The sequence below is a fragment of the Sarcophilus harrisii genome, chromosome 1 (assembly GCF_902635505.1).
Source record: "Sarcophilus harrisii chromosome 1, mSarHar1.11, whole genome shotgun sequence".
Classification (NCBI taxonomy): domain Eukaryota; kingdom Metazoa; phylum Chordata; class Mammalia; order Dasyuromorphia; family Dasyuridae; genus Sarcophilus; species Sarcophilus harrisii.
In genome coordinates, this window is record NC_045426.1 from 60,886,275 (window position 1) to 60,901,194 (window position 14,920).

General features: G+C 39.4%; 2 long non-coding RNA genes across 2 annotated transcripts; one reads left to right on the top strand and one right to left on the bottom strand.

The window, feature by feature from the left end:
• The first annotated feature begins 213 nt into the window (after positions 1–213).
• On the top strand, positions 214–1,593 carry LOC105749594. Its single transcript, XR_004230916.1, has 2 exons — positions 214–982; positions 1,109–1,593. It is a non-coding gene; the product is annotated as an uncharacterized LOC105749594 (long non-coding RNA).
• On the bottom strand, positions 1,474–14,547 carry LOC116420563. The gene is made up of 2 exons (XR_004230923.1): positions 14,266–14,547; positions 1,474–1,651 (listed from the first exon to the last, which is right to left on the bottom strand). It is a non-coding gene; the product is annotated as an uncharacterized LOC116420563 (long non-coding RNA).
• Between the last annotated feature and the right edge of the window lie 373 nt (positions 14,548–14,920).

The following is a 14,920-nucleotide window of genomic DNA, read 5'->3' on the forward strand; positions in this document are numbered from 1 at the left end:
GAGGAGAGCGAGGCGGAGGCTGAGGGAGCTCCAGCCCGGACCGTGGCGTGCACCCACCGGGGCCGGCAGCGCCCGGACCCGCCGCCGCTGCCGCTGCTGCTTCTACCTGGCGCGGAGTGGAGTTTTGCAAAGTGCCTCTTTCTGTCTCTGTGGGTGTGAGAGCAAGAGCTGGAGAGCGAATGTGTGAGTGTGAAAGCGAGAAAGCGAGTGTGAGTGTGTGCGCGCGTGTATGTGTGTGTGCGTGTGTGTGCGCGCGCGAGTGTGTGAGTGCGGTTTCATGTGTGTGACTGTATGGGTGCGCGCGTGTGTGTGCGTGCGTCGTCCCTCCCCCGCCCGTCGTGGCCCGAGACCCGAGCAAGAGCCTAGGGCCCCAGGGCCGGGACAGTTCCAGCAGCAGCGCCACCAGCTCCAGCGCCGCGCACTCTCCCTCGACCTGGGGTCAAGATTCGGGCGAGACCCTAGCGTCACAGCAACCTGGCCGGAGCAGGAAACTGGGGTGGGGGAGTAGGGAAAAAGACGGGCAGGTGGGGTCCCAGATCTCTCACTCCCTGGAGCGGTCAGTAATCAGGCCAAGGTTGGAGACTGGGGAGGGCTGAGCTACAGCCTGGTAGGCTGGGCAACTCCTGCTGGGCAGGAGGCGGGGCGGGGTGGGGCAGCGCTCTGGGACTGGGATGCTCTCCTCCCCGGAGGTTCGAGTGTTTGTGTCTTTCAGCTTTCGGACAGCGCCTGGGGCCTGCGCCGGGGAAGGACTAAAGGAAGGCTTGCTCCGGAACCAGGAGAAAAGACCACCGGAGAGGGAGCCGAGCTGTGAGTCTGGAAAGATTTAACATCCCAACGCTGGCAATGTACTATCGTGGCATTCTGCTTCGCCCCTCTTCTGCCAGCCTCAAAGCCCAGGGCTGCTCAAAATGGTAGAGAAACGCAGCCTGGACCTACCTTAACCAAAGGACCTCTTTTCAGCACAGTTCCCTGGAAACAGAAGGTGAGAAAGCGCTGGGAGTGTCTGGAATAATAATAGTTTGCGTTTGTGGAGTGCTTCTACATTAACACTTTCTTCATTGTAATACGATGAGGTAGGTAGAAAAAGTTATTAATCTCCATTTTACAGATGAGAAAACTGAGGCTCCGTATGGACTTGTCACATAGTAAGTGGTAAAGGCGGAATTTCAACTCATATTTCTAACTCCAAGTTCAGTGATATTTCTGGACTACAACAGGTTGCCTATCAAAATCTGACTAGCAGGAAATGTGTCTTGTTTGGACCTCAGGGTTTCTGCACTCTCTCACAAAATCCTTGATGCAAGAATCCAGCAAGAACCCCTCTCCTCGACCCCATTTCCATATGACGCAGAGTATCATCTCTCCAGCACTCAACTGAATCCTCTGGAGATAATTCCAGACATGGCAGAGAATAAATCCTTCTTTAAGACTTGTAGCACATCTTTCTCTTCTGTGTCTTTTTTGCTTCTCAAACTATCTTCTTTTCATCCACCCCAAGACTCATAAATCAGATATTCAGCCCCTTGGATTTGAGTGTGAACACAGAGAAATACAGCACTGGCTCCTCTCCTTCCCAGTTGGAGACTGAGAGGTGAAGGTTGAAAAAAGGCTGGAGATCTGTCTTTTTCAATCCCTTCCTCCCAGACACCACCTAATCTCATGAGCAGAGAAAAAAAAAAAAAAAAAAACAGCAGGGAATGAATCACGTTGCCTCAGTGACAATTAGAATTAAGCATAAGGTGGCTTTTATAGCCAGTGGGTGTTTGAATGTCTTCAAATTTTATGACCCATTTCCTAATTCATTCCCCCTCCCCCTTGCTCAGACAGTTCAGTCCCTCCACCCCTTTGGGCAATGGGAAAGGTGAGGGAAGTGGTAATGAAGAAGAAATGGAAGGCTCACCATCTGCCTCCTGCCTAACTGATTTTCCTTGACCTCCATTATAGTCATCCTGGTGTGTTTCAATTACTTCAAAATCCCCAAAGTTGTAGGTAAAAAGTATATCTGATCCAGCAGGGAAGCCAAACAAAACACCCTGTCTTTTACCATCTCACCCTCACTTTTCCCTTCACCCTTTACATCTATCCAAAGTTTATCTTCTTAAGAAGGAAAGAGCATCTTTGGGCACTAGGAAGAGACCAATATGAATTGGAGTTGGCTTTGGGATTTTTAAGAAAGCCAGTTAATAATAAACTATAGACTTAGAACAATTATCACCATTGATAACAACTGAATGCTAGCAACTATCCTCAGCACAGGAAAAGAGTTAGATATACTGTTTACATTTCTAGTTTGATTTGTTAACATGAGTCAGACCCTAGGCTTTGATTACAGGTGCCATTAAAGTATTGACCGAGCCAGGGTCCCTGCTGTGAATCAATACCAACCAGTTTTGATTAATGACTCATTGTCCACCAAGAAGAAGGTCTCTCTGTATGACACAGTGCCCCATCCTTGCTTCTGCCCCTTCCTTGGTTCTGTGTTCTTTAATTTTTTTTTATTAATAATTTAGAGGAATATATGGAAGGTTTCTTGTCAAATGTGTGTGCATTTGTATGAAATTCTTTCAGAACTTTTGAAAGGGATATGGTGCAGGGGAATTAATGTGCAACTGGCAGAGTGAAAACAAAATTATTTTGACATAGAGAGATGATGGGTCACTAAGAAATAAAGATTAACGCCACCATTTAGATTAAAAAAAATCAATTTGCACAATTTCAGGATAGGGGAGATGACTTGTTTCTAATTCATAAGAATAACTCTTGAAAGTTTTACCATAAGCTAACCATGAGCTAACAGTAACAGCAATTAAAAAAAAAAAACAACTAATGAAATCTTTCTTCAAAACATCTGTTTCCTTTAAGCTAATTATTCTTTCTTCCTATAAGATAGTAACTTTTCCATGCCTTAGTAAATAGATTCATTAGTTTTTGTAGCCAAAAAAAAAAAAAAAATTCCTCTCAGACAATTTTCTGGTAACAGTATTATAGTAGGAAAAACCTTAGACTTTCAGTGAAAAGATCTGGTTTCAAAATGAACTACTCTATTTGCTACCACTATCTAATATTTATAGTTCTCTGAGATTGGCCGAACAAACTACCTTTATCTCATAATTTTCACAATAATCCTGAGAGATAGATACTATTATCTCCATTTTACAGACAATACTATGGGAGTTAAGTGAGGAGTTAAATGACTTGCCTAGAATCACACAGCTAGTAAGTATACAGAGTTAGATTTTAATTCAGGTCTTCCTGACTCCAGGTCCAGCTCATCAGGTTACCTTTTGTCATTGTCCAGTCTTATCTAACTCTTCATGACCTCATTTGGGGTTTTCTTGGCAGAGATATTGGAGTGGTTTGCTATTTTCTTCTTCAGCTTTTTTTTTACAGATGAGGAAACTGAGGCACAAAAGGTAAGTTATTGGCACAGGGTCACCCAGCTAATTAAGAAGCCAGATTTGAGCACATGAAGATAAGACTTCCTGATTCCAAGCCATCCTCTATCCACTGCATCACCTAGCCAATGGACCCAAATGGCTCTGGAGAAGTGAGCCTGGTTAGTGGCTTTGTACAACCCTCCCCTACTTCAGTCCAATTCACTTGCATGTTGTGGCATCATATTTCTGATGTCATGGTCCTCTTCAAGAACTGAAGGACAAACAACAACAATAACAGCTGCCCCACTAACAGTAGGTTACCTAGCTTAAATTCTACTGGTATAGTGATCAAAATCCCAGAGTCACCTTGATTGCATCAGACAGGGACCAAACTGGAGGAATCCTATATTAAGATCAGGCTGTTGTAATGTTCAGATGAAGGAAGATAAAATTGTGTTTGGTGCTGACCAGATCACATTTAATTAATGCATTCAACTTGGAGTTCCATATTTAAAAGTGGCATTAACAAATCAGAGAATGTTTTGAGGATAGTGGCCAAGAGTCAGATGAGTCTGGAAACCATGTCATATGGTTGAAGAATCTTTAGAGAAAATTAAGAAAATTAAGTTGTCTCTAAATAATGTGGAGTCTTGTCCTGGAAAGAAGGGGCAGACAGCAGAACCGGGACTAATGGGTGAAAGCTATATTTGAATTGAATTTGAATTTGAAGGAGGAAAAGGAATTACTTCCCAATGTGGTAAGAATATATCACAGGAAGTATTCAAGGTGAAATAATAATAATAATAATAATTAATAATAATAGCTAGCATTATATAGCATCTACTATGTGCCAGAACCTGGCTAAGCATTTTCAAATATTATCTCATTTGATCCACATCACAATCCTGGGAGCTCAATATTATTATTCCTATTTTACATTTAAAGAAACTGAGATAGAGGTTAAGTGCCCAAGGTCACACAGCTATTACATATATGAGGCTGAATTTGAACTCAGGTCATTCTGCCTGTAGGTACAGCTCTCTATCTCAGTTGACTCAATGTCGGAGACTTTGTAGAAAGGATTCTTAAAAGGAGGTAGGATTAGATGACATAAAATTCCTCCTGAGTTAAATTTTATTATTCTAAATACCAAGAGTGAAATTCAAAGATACTTATGGGAATTCAACACAGATTACATTTAAATAACTTTGCAAGCCTTAAAGTACTATATTACTAGTACTTATAAGTATTAAACTGGGAGGCAGCTAAGTGACACAGCAGATAGAGCACGGGCCCTGAAGTCAGGAGGATCTGAGTTCAAATCCACCCTCAGACACTTAACATTTCCTAATTGTGTGACCCTGGGCAAGTCACTTAACCCCAATTGCCTCAGCAAAAATAAATAAATAATAAAAATAAATTAACAAATGATTATTAAACCATGTGCAGCTCTGTATGTGCATGTATATGCACACAAATGTCTATGCAGTGGAATCTGAGAAAGTTGAATTCAAATCCAACTCCACCCATTTATTAGCTTGGTGACCCTGGGCATAGCACTTAACCATCTATTTCTTTCAGTTTGCTTATCTGTAAAATGGGGATAATAATAGCATCTCCATCCTAGGTTATTATGAAGATCAACATGGTAATAATTATATAGACCTTAGCACATTTCCTGGCACATAATAAGTACTATATAATGTTAGCTATTATATATTCATATATAAAGATCTGAAATTGTTATTTTCATCAGAATAGGGAAATTCCCATTATTAAAATACCCTTCCTTATTTATATGAACAACTTGGCTGTAATATAAAGTTTTGGATTATTGCCTGGGATATGAGACATTATAACAATCAGCCAATAGACATTTATTAAGCACCTATAATATTCCAGACACTGATGACTTGCCCGTGGTCATACAAATAGCATTTGTCAAATGTAGGATTTGAAACCATGTCTTCTTGATTGGGATTACCTTCTATCTACTTCCATACACATCTTATTAATTATATTAATATATTATATTATATTACTAATATGGCATACAATTCATTGTACTATAATTAATTATAGCTATTATGATAATGAACACATTTTGTTTCCTTATAGATAAAAATGCCTGAAACATTTAAATGATTTTCTTTATAATAGGAGAAAACTAAATCCTATTTAATGAGGTTTGTTATCCTCTGCTGTGGCCATTAGCTTGTTTTGAACATGACTCAGAGATGGACTGCAGTTTCTTAAGGTCAGCAGCTCTGACCACTAGTTCTCTTGACTCATAGGAACCAGATAAAACAGGAACTTTTAGAGATCATCTAGTCCAGCCTAAATCCATGGAAATGAATTGTACGAGGATTGTACAAGAACAAATTGTCCAGGATTCTACAAAAACAAATTGACAGCGCCAAGATTTGATCCCAGGTCCCTGGATTCCAAATCCTGCACTCTTTTCTACTGAACTGTGTCTGAGCTGAAAAGGGAAATCAGATTAAAAAATTAAAGGGAATTTCACATGTAAAAGGACAAATGACTGAACTTGGAAGCTCTGCTTGCTTTTGTGGGCAGTGTTTGGTCCTTAGCCAGGACTCCTCCATATGGGCCACAGATCCTTAGGACCAGAAGCACTGGCCAGCTTGCCAAATGTCCTGATCATGTGTGTGTGTGTGTGTGTGTGTGTGTGCATACATGCATGCATAGAAATATTTAATATTTATATGTGTATTACATACACATGTGTATGAGTATGTATGTGTGTATTTATGTGTATGTGGTCAAAGAGAAGTTAGATCCAGACTGTGAAAGCCCCAACAGGCTTATTAAGCTTTTCATAATGATGTCGGGTCTCAAAGATCTGTAGCCACAGCAACTTATTTGAAAAAAAAAAAAAAAGCAGAGCAGAATCTTTGGGGAATAAATTGTTTGTGGTTTTAAAAGAAGGAATAATGCAGCCCTCCACAACTCTGTACCACCTGCTTCAGCCCTGTTTCAGAGCCAGGTGGAAACCTGTCCATAAACAACCCCAGCTGTATTGCCCTGTGCACAGTCAGAGCTGAAAGAAGAATTTCCCACTGAAGCATTCAACTTGAGAAAAAACCATTGGAAAAAATATTTGTTTACCAGTATAGCACCAGTAAGTATGGCTGTTTAGACCACATTGCACACTGCAGTGCACAATAGACATCCAGTTAATATTTGTTGAGGGAATGAGCAACCCCCAAACAAATAACAGAACAGCAAAAGCAGCTCCTGGAATGTGATAGCTGAACACTCAGGGACCATGTGATCCAGCTCTCCCTGGCACCTTTCTTAGAAGTTCACAGCACACAGAATCTTCAATCTCTCTTTGTTCAAGCTTAAAAAAAAAAAAAAAAAAAGTGTTTGTTTTGCCCATAACCTAGAATGGCTAAGTGACTTGCTTAAGGTCTTAAAGTCACTGCAGACTAAAGCAGTGGAGAAAGGATTACAGACCTTTTCTTCAGAAGATCTGGACTGAGAGTCCCAGCTTTAATATTCGTATGGCTTTGGATGAATCTTTCACCTTAATAAACTTGTTTCTTTATTTGGAAAGTAATTCTTAGAAAAAATATTTGATAAAATATCACAATCAAAGGATCTGACTTGATTTTTCTGTCTCCCTACTCACCACCCTCTCGGCCCTCCTAGTCCCAGGGACTAAACTACCTGAAAAGATCACAATATAGCTGGGCAACTGGTAACAATCCACAATAATCTGGATACAGATTCTGTGAGTTTTGCTTATGACATTATTTTAAGACCCAAAACAAATGAGAAGAGATACAAATGATCTTTATAGATAATAGAAGATAATATTGGTAGCTAAATTTTTGTGTAATGGTTTTAAAAAAATAATAATATTCTCCCAATAAATCTCTGAAATAATTACTATTTGACCTCTAAATGTATATCATTCTGTATGGTGGATTAGGAAGAGATTCATATGATGTTAAAGAGGATATTAAACCCTCTCCTAATACAAGAAGCAACAGATGAATGTATCTGGGGACCAGCATTGTGGCCACTGTGGGGCAATCAAGTGATAGCCTTGGATCCAAGTCTGAACCAGGTCTGAAACCCACCTCTCACACTTACCAGTGACAATGGTAAGATCATTCAGTCTTCCCAGTCTTTCTGATCATCTTCATGAAATGGAGATCAGAGGGAGTGTGAGGTCATGAACAGAGGGTTAGCCTAAGAGTCAGGAAGTCCTGCCATATATTAGCTGTGTGATCATGAGATAGGCAAGTCATTTAACCTCTAGGATCACAAATTACGGATGAACAACTGGTCTATATTTGTGACAGGAGTTTCTCCAATGGGAGTTCTCATACTAATGAAATCATAATCTGGGCCAATATAATAACATTAATTATTACTATCATTAATGATATTAGGATAGGGACTACCTCATAGGGTTTTTTATGACTCAAATGAGATAATATGTATAAAATGATTTACAAAATTTAAAGTGCCACATAAATGTCAATGATTATTATTCAAATAGGTCTATAATGGTATTTCTCCTACCAACCTTGCAGTTACTATGAAGAAAGTGCAGTGTAAGTCATAAAATTATTGATAAATGTTAGCTAACACTATTATTTTACCTCATATCCTTCTTCAGGCCAAGCTAAATAGCTTCATCTATTCATCCAACAAGAAGTGATTGAGTGTCATTGTCTACTGATAAATAACTAGTGTCTTTCCTTCTGTCTGTAACTAGTCACTTCCTAGAGAAGACTAAATAACTAGGAATTTTTGTATCTGAGACATGAGAGGGGAAAGTTAGGAAGTTGGTGCTAGTGAAACTCTTTGATCCAGCAATATCTCCACTGGATCTGTATCCCAAAGAGATCATAAAAAAGGGATATGTGCCAAAATGTTTGTGGCAGTCCTTTTTGCAGTGGCAAGAAACTGGAAACTGAGTGGATGCCCATCAATTGGAGAATGGTTGGGTAAATTGTGGTATATGAATGTAATGGAATATTGTTGTTCTATAAGAAAAGATCAGCAGGATGATTTCAGAGAAGTCTGGAGGGACAAACATGAACTGATGTTAAGTAAAGTGAGTAAAACCAGGAGAACATTGTACACAGGAACAACAGGATTAAGTGATGATCAACTGTGATGGACTTGGCTCTTTTCAACAATGAGATGATTCAGGCCAATTCCAATAGACTTGTTATGGAGAGAACCTTCTGCATTCAGAGAGAGGACTATGGGAACTGAGTGTGGATCACAACATAGTATTTTCTCCATTTCTATTATTGTTTACTGGGGTTTTTTCCCTTTCTCATACTTTTCTTGTTGATCTGATTTTTCTTATACAGCATGATAAATGTGGATGTATATATATGTATATGCATATAGATATATATGAATTGCACATATTTAAAATGTATTGGATTACTTGCTGTATAGAGAAATGGGGGAGAAGGGAGAGAGAAAAAATTTGGAAACCAAGATTTTGCAAGGATGAATGTTGAAAACTATCTTTGCATGTATTTTGAAAAATAAAAAGCTCTTATTGAAAAAAAAGAAAGAAAGACAATTCTGGTCTTCAAAAAGTTTATACACTAGTAGAGGAAGGTAACACAGATCATGGTGGTGAAGACCACAGCTTGTAGGGGAATGAAAGATAACTTTAGGTCTGTTTCCAAAAAGGAAACACTTCTAAAGGAACTCATCAATTGGAGAAAAGGAGCATTTGGTGGAGAAATGTCCCAGAGTGAGTGAAGTTATAGGTAAATATGCAACTGAGTAATGCTAATAAAATTTTGGAGAGTTAGAAGCACAGTGAGGAAGGGAATAATAAAAAGGAGTCTGAATCTCAGGAGATGCTCAGAAGCACATTTGGGGTGGGAAGCAGGGGAAGAATTCACATGGAAAGGGGAGGGGAGGAAGCATTCTCAGGGAGGGTGCTCTCACCATTGTATACACACACACACACACACACACACACATGCATATATTCTATATTTTGTTGCCCTGAGGCAAAGCCTCATTTGCCCAGTCCTAGCTACAGTTTTGCTTCCTAGAAAATCATACATAACCTGAATTTTTTGATTCAAAACAAAATTCATTTTTTATCTAGTTGATAATACATTGTTCCTTTTATATGAATGAACCTTGTATCACCAATTTCAGGAGCTATAAAGAGACATTTTGATCAAGTTGTTTAATTTTTTTTTCTTTTCATTATTTCATTTTCTAAAAAACAAAGCATACCTGCTGAAATGAAGTGAATTTGGAGGCTGAATAAAATCTTAGGAGTCAACAAACCCTCACATTTTTACAGAGACAGAAAATGTTAAAGAGAGAGAGAGAGACATTTCTTGCTCAAAGTCATATGGAGAGTCCAAACAAGAATACATTCTTGTTCCTATGAACATCTTAGTACCATAATCTGCCTTCCTGATATCTACAGGAAGATTGTATTCCTGTTCAGTTGAGACCTGGATTACTCCAGGAAGTAGTAAAAGACCTTCTTTTAGTTTGTGCTCATTCTTTTATCTTTCTACTGATCCTGGTTTAGGGCCCTTCCCTACCCCCTTAATCCTTGTAGACAACTAGCAGGATGCCAATGAATTCTCCACCATGGTTTCTTGCTTATAGGAGATGTGCTGGGCCTCTGGAATCATCCTTTCTTGCCCTAGAATTATCCTTGCATTGATGATTAAATTCTGGAGAAGATCACAAAAGAATCTATTTCAGACTTTTTCAGATTCTTTCTTTTCTCTGAATGAGGAATGGAGACCTGAGAGTTGCAGAGAACCTCTGGGTGTTTATATTCTGGGGGAAAACAACAATATATAGATGTAGTATCATATTATATTGTATATATTATATTATATATGTTTATATATAATGTAATACAATATTGTATTATATTGTGCACATTATATAATATATGAGGTTCATATAATGTAATAAAATATATTGAATTACATATTATATTGTACGTATTGCATAATAGATAATATAATTAATTCTGCATATGTTATAATCATACATTTTATATATAATTTTATATGGCATTATATATTATGTAGTTTATATGATATACATGATATATGATATATGCATACCCATGATATATATACATAACACTATACACACATGCACATATAGTAAATTTGAGGGTGGTGGAAGCATTAACAATTGGGAGGGAAGATGCATCAAAAAAGGTTTATTTTGTCTTGCTGTTGAATCTTGAAAAGAAGTAGAACTTCCAAAGGGCATGAGTAAAGAGAGAAAACATTTCAGGCAATAGTGGAAGGAGACTTTGAAGGTCTGGAGGAAGGAGAAAGGGTGTTGTGTAGCAGTGAGAGTAAGCAGGATATTTTGGTGTCAACCAGACAATGATAGTAAGTGAAAATTTAACAGAAAAACTCCACAAAGAAAATAAACAATTAGTATTTTCTCTTAGAATGAGGAGCCTTTCGCCTGGAGGTGTGAGGGCTTACCACTCCCATCTCCTGGGAGAGCCAATTCCCCTTGCTCCTTAAGACCCAGCTCATTTATTACAAGCAGTATAACATTTTCCATCCTGCTGTTAATCAAGTCTTGAATTAAAGTTTTGGCAGGAAGATTTCCAGGGACATTCATCTGGGTCTGGTGGTGCAAATTCCCTGGGCAGAGCTAAGTCCCACAGAAGGCCATGCGTCATTTCAGGTAGATAGGGTGAGTCAAAGAACCATGTCCAGAAGCACGAGAATGGATTTCAAAGGGAATCAGTAAATACATCACAGGCACAAGCAGTGTCAGAGGGAAGATAAAAGTTCGCTGGGATTTAAAGAAATTGTTTAGCTTATCTCTGCTTTCTAACTTTTCCTCTGAAGCAACTAGGAAAACTATCATATCAGATTTTCTAAATGCCTTCTTTTAATTTTGTTTTTTTCTGTATGACGTGCTCCTTCCCTGCCAAGCTTACACTATAATAGGAAACTGTTCTGTAAAGCATGTGACCCACCTTTCTGCACAACACACAAACCCAGGGGCTACAAGGCTTTGGAAGAACAGATCATTTTTTTTGTTACACAGAGTTGTGATTTTCAACACAGAACCTTGTAACAATACTTGAAAAGAACAGCTCATCCCTGACAAGGATGGCAGCATTGTAGACTTGGTTGTGACTTTTAAAATAACCTTGCAAACCAGGGCATACCTGAGTAGCATACTGGCTAATAGGCTCTTCAGAGTGGGAGGTCAAAGTCCAAATGCAAATCTTACAAATGAGATAATTGAGGCACAGAAGTTGAATGATTTGTTGAACATCATATAGGAAATAGAGACATGGCTTGATAAAGTGATAGAGAATAAATCTATTAAAGACCTCATAAAAGACTTGCCTCTGATGCATTCTAGTTGTTACCGCATGCAACTAATTCAATTACCCTTCAAGTATACTAGACTACTCTAATAGTCTATGTTGCAGAAATGAATCAACTCGCTGTGGTCAAAGGAACTTCCTTATCTTTTATCCTAACATCAATCAAATCACAGGTTCAGTCTCTATCCTATTCTATCTTAACTATGCTATCCTATCTCCTCCCATTCCATCTCATCCAATTCCATTCTACCTCATCTTGTTACAGAAGCAATAAGCAGAAGAACTGGAATTCAAACCTTGGTTATTTGACTCCAAATCATAATATTCTTGTCTGATTCTACTCTAAACTAGGTGGCTATGGGAAGATCACTCACGTCTCTGCTTCCTTTTCTGTAAGAGAAGAGAATTGTAAGGAAACGTTTCAATAAGAACTACTTGAAAATTAGAAAATAATCTGGCAGAAATTAGATTTAGATCTATATTTTCCAACAAGCCCCACAATGAATGTTCAATATGAAAATGTTGTCACATTAAAAAGAAAGAAGGTAGGAATGCAAAAAGAGCCTTCTGCCTTTTACTACCTATGATTTATTAAAATATTCATTTTCAAAAAGTATTTTATGCAAACACTTTAATGAACATTCCCTTCCTTTTCTAAGAGTGATGAGGGCACTAGTGGGATAGACAGCTACTCAGTAAGAAGTATAAATCATACTGTGAGAATTATAAATGTGAGTCCTTTTTCTTTCTCACCTAAAGCATCAATTTGCATGCTTGACCCAAGGAGCTAGAAAAGTCTCCCTCCCTCCACTCCCAAATGCCCTGTCAAGAGTGAGGAAAGCATACAGAGCCTTCTTTGTCCTGGTTTTAAGACAATTCCATATTTGATTTCTTCCCTGGGTCAGCCATTGAAAACACTAAGATATAGGTCAGTTTGAAGTCAACTACACTCTACTCTGTCTTTCCCTTCCCCCGCATTACTATTGATCATTCATCCCTGCTTCATTTTACTGATCTAGGCAAAAGCTTGGGCTCTAAAACTTTCCTCTCCTAACTGAAACTTAGATGCTTGGTATCAGAGTCACACTCTGTAAGAAAACTTGAGAAGCAAAGTCACCCTGAAGTGTTTTTAGTAACTGGTCCCAGTTGAATATGCTTTGTCTCTCAGAGAACACTTTCATTTATCAATTGCATTTATATGGTAGAGAGGAAAATACTTTGGGATATCAGGCCAACTCTGGATTCTTCAAATCACACCATCAGCTATGTTGATCCTGTCTGCAGAAACTCCCCACCAGGAGCCCTATTCCTCCTAATGCTCTGAGCAATTTACTTTCTAGGACCATCTTGGACCATCAGCTTATGTTTTCAGTGATAATAAAGTAACATCAAGGTAAAAACTCAGAGAAAAAAAAGCAGAGTTAAGAAAGGTCTTATCAATCACATTCTTAGCCCTCAATCATGTATCTAGCATTAAAAATATCAAACAAATGCCAGGTTGAAGAAAACTCTCTAGAAATCTCCCTCCCCACACCTACCCCTCAACTCCTCAGATTACTAGAGGTATAGAGCGTTTAGTATAGAGCAACGTTAACAGTAATTCATTATTTTTCAGTTAAATAAAACTAACCCACCAACTATAGTTCTCTAGGAAAAGGCATCATCTCTCCCTCCCATTACACAAATGGAGAAAGAGGGGAGAGGGGGGAGAGAAACAGGGGGGAGAGACAGACAGACAGGCAGGCAAGCAGGTAGAGACAGACAGAGACAGAAAGAGATGAGAGAAAGAAGGAGGAAGAAAAGAAGAGAGGAAAGAAGAAAGGAAGGAGGGAGGAAGGGAAGGAAGAAAGAAAGAAAAAGAAAGAAAGAAAGAAAGAAAGAAAGAAAGAAAGAAAGAAAGAAAGAAAGAAAGAAAGAAAGAAAGAAAGAAAAGAAAGAAAGAAAGAAAGAAAGAAAGAAGGAAGGAAGGAAGGAAGGAAGGAAGGAAGGAAGGAAGGAAGGAAGGAAGGAAGGAAAGGAAGAAAAGGAAGGAAAGGAAGGAAAGGAAGGAAGGAAGGAAGGAACAGAGAAGAGAAGACAATTAGAAGATGAGAAATCTGAAACCAAGCCAATACCCAAGGCTGGCAACTTTGCTTGACTCTGCCTCGATTAAATTCAATTCACCCGAAAGTCAAGACATCACCCATGATGTCACTGGTCCTCTTTGAAAACGAAGGGTTGACTGCAAGTCACATCACAACCTAAATACATATTCATCCACCTAAAACAAGTATTGCTTCCAGAGTTAAATTTTAGGATCAAATGCATGCGTTCCCTGCGCTTTGCAAATATGGATCTTTTCCCTTTGCAGTGGCTGAATCCTAATTGCTGTAACACCACCAATAATGATAATGGCTGGCATTCATACAGTGCTTTAAGTTTTGCGAAGTGTCTTTCTTATGTTAACCTGCCTACTGCTTAGAGCTGGCCACTTTCTATGCCAAGAAACACCCAGAGAATTTAAAGGGATGTAAGCGCCTTGCTCACCACAAACTTTCTTCCTTTCTTTCCTTCCAGGATATTGTCACTTCCACCACACGCATTGTTTTCCTCAGTTCTCGTTGGCTCCTGCTCAGAGAAGCTCCGAAGTCCCTGGTTATGGCCAAGCCAGAGGACCGGCCGCCCTCCCAAATCATTGTGCAGGGTGGTTGGTCAGCACTTAGGAGAGCAACACAAAGCTAGAGTCTCTTTCAGTTTTTATTTCTGGTGCCTATGGAAGAGGAGGGAGGGATCCTCGCCTCCAATAGGCTACTTTTACTGACAGACTGATGAGCTCTCGGAGCTACTGGTCAGATCACTGCCGCTCCCTGCTTTTGTTCTCCAGTCCAGCAGGAGAGACGGTTCACGTGGATGTGGCAGCCTTAGTGCCAGCTGGGTCGCTCGGGGTATTTTTCTGGTTATTTCACAGTTGCTTTGTCATCACCTACTTTCTCCACTTTAGCAAGGACTGCCAGCTTCACCCCTCCTCCCCCTAATTCTTCCAACTTCCCTCCCGCGGACGGTCGGGAAGCTGGCATGGGAGGACACGACCCTATTAGAAAGTTTGGGGTTCGCCAGTGGCCAGGGCGCTTTCTTTCCAGGATCCAGGAACTGGGATGGCACGAGAGAGGCAGCCTAATGTATTAGATAACGCAGTGTTGTC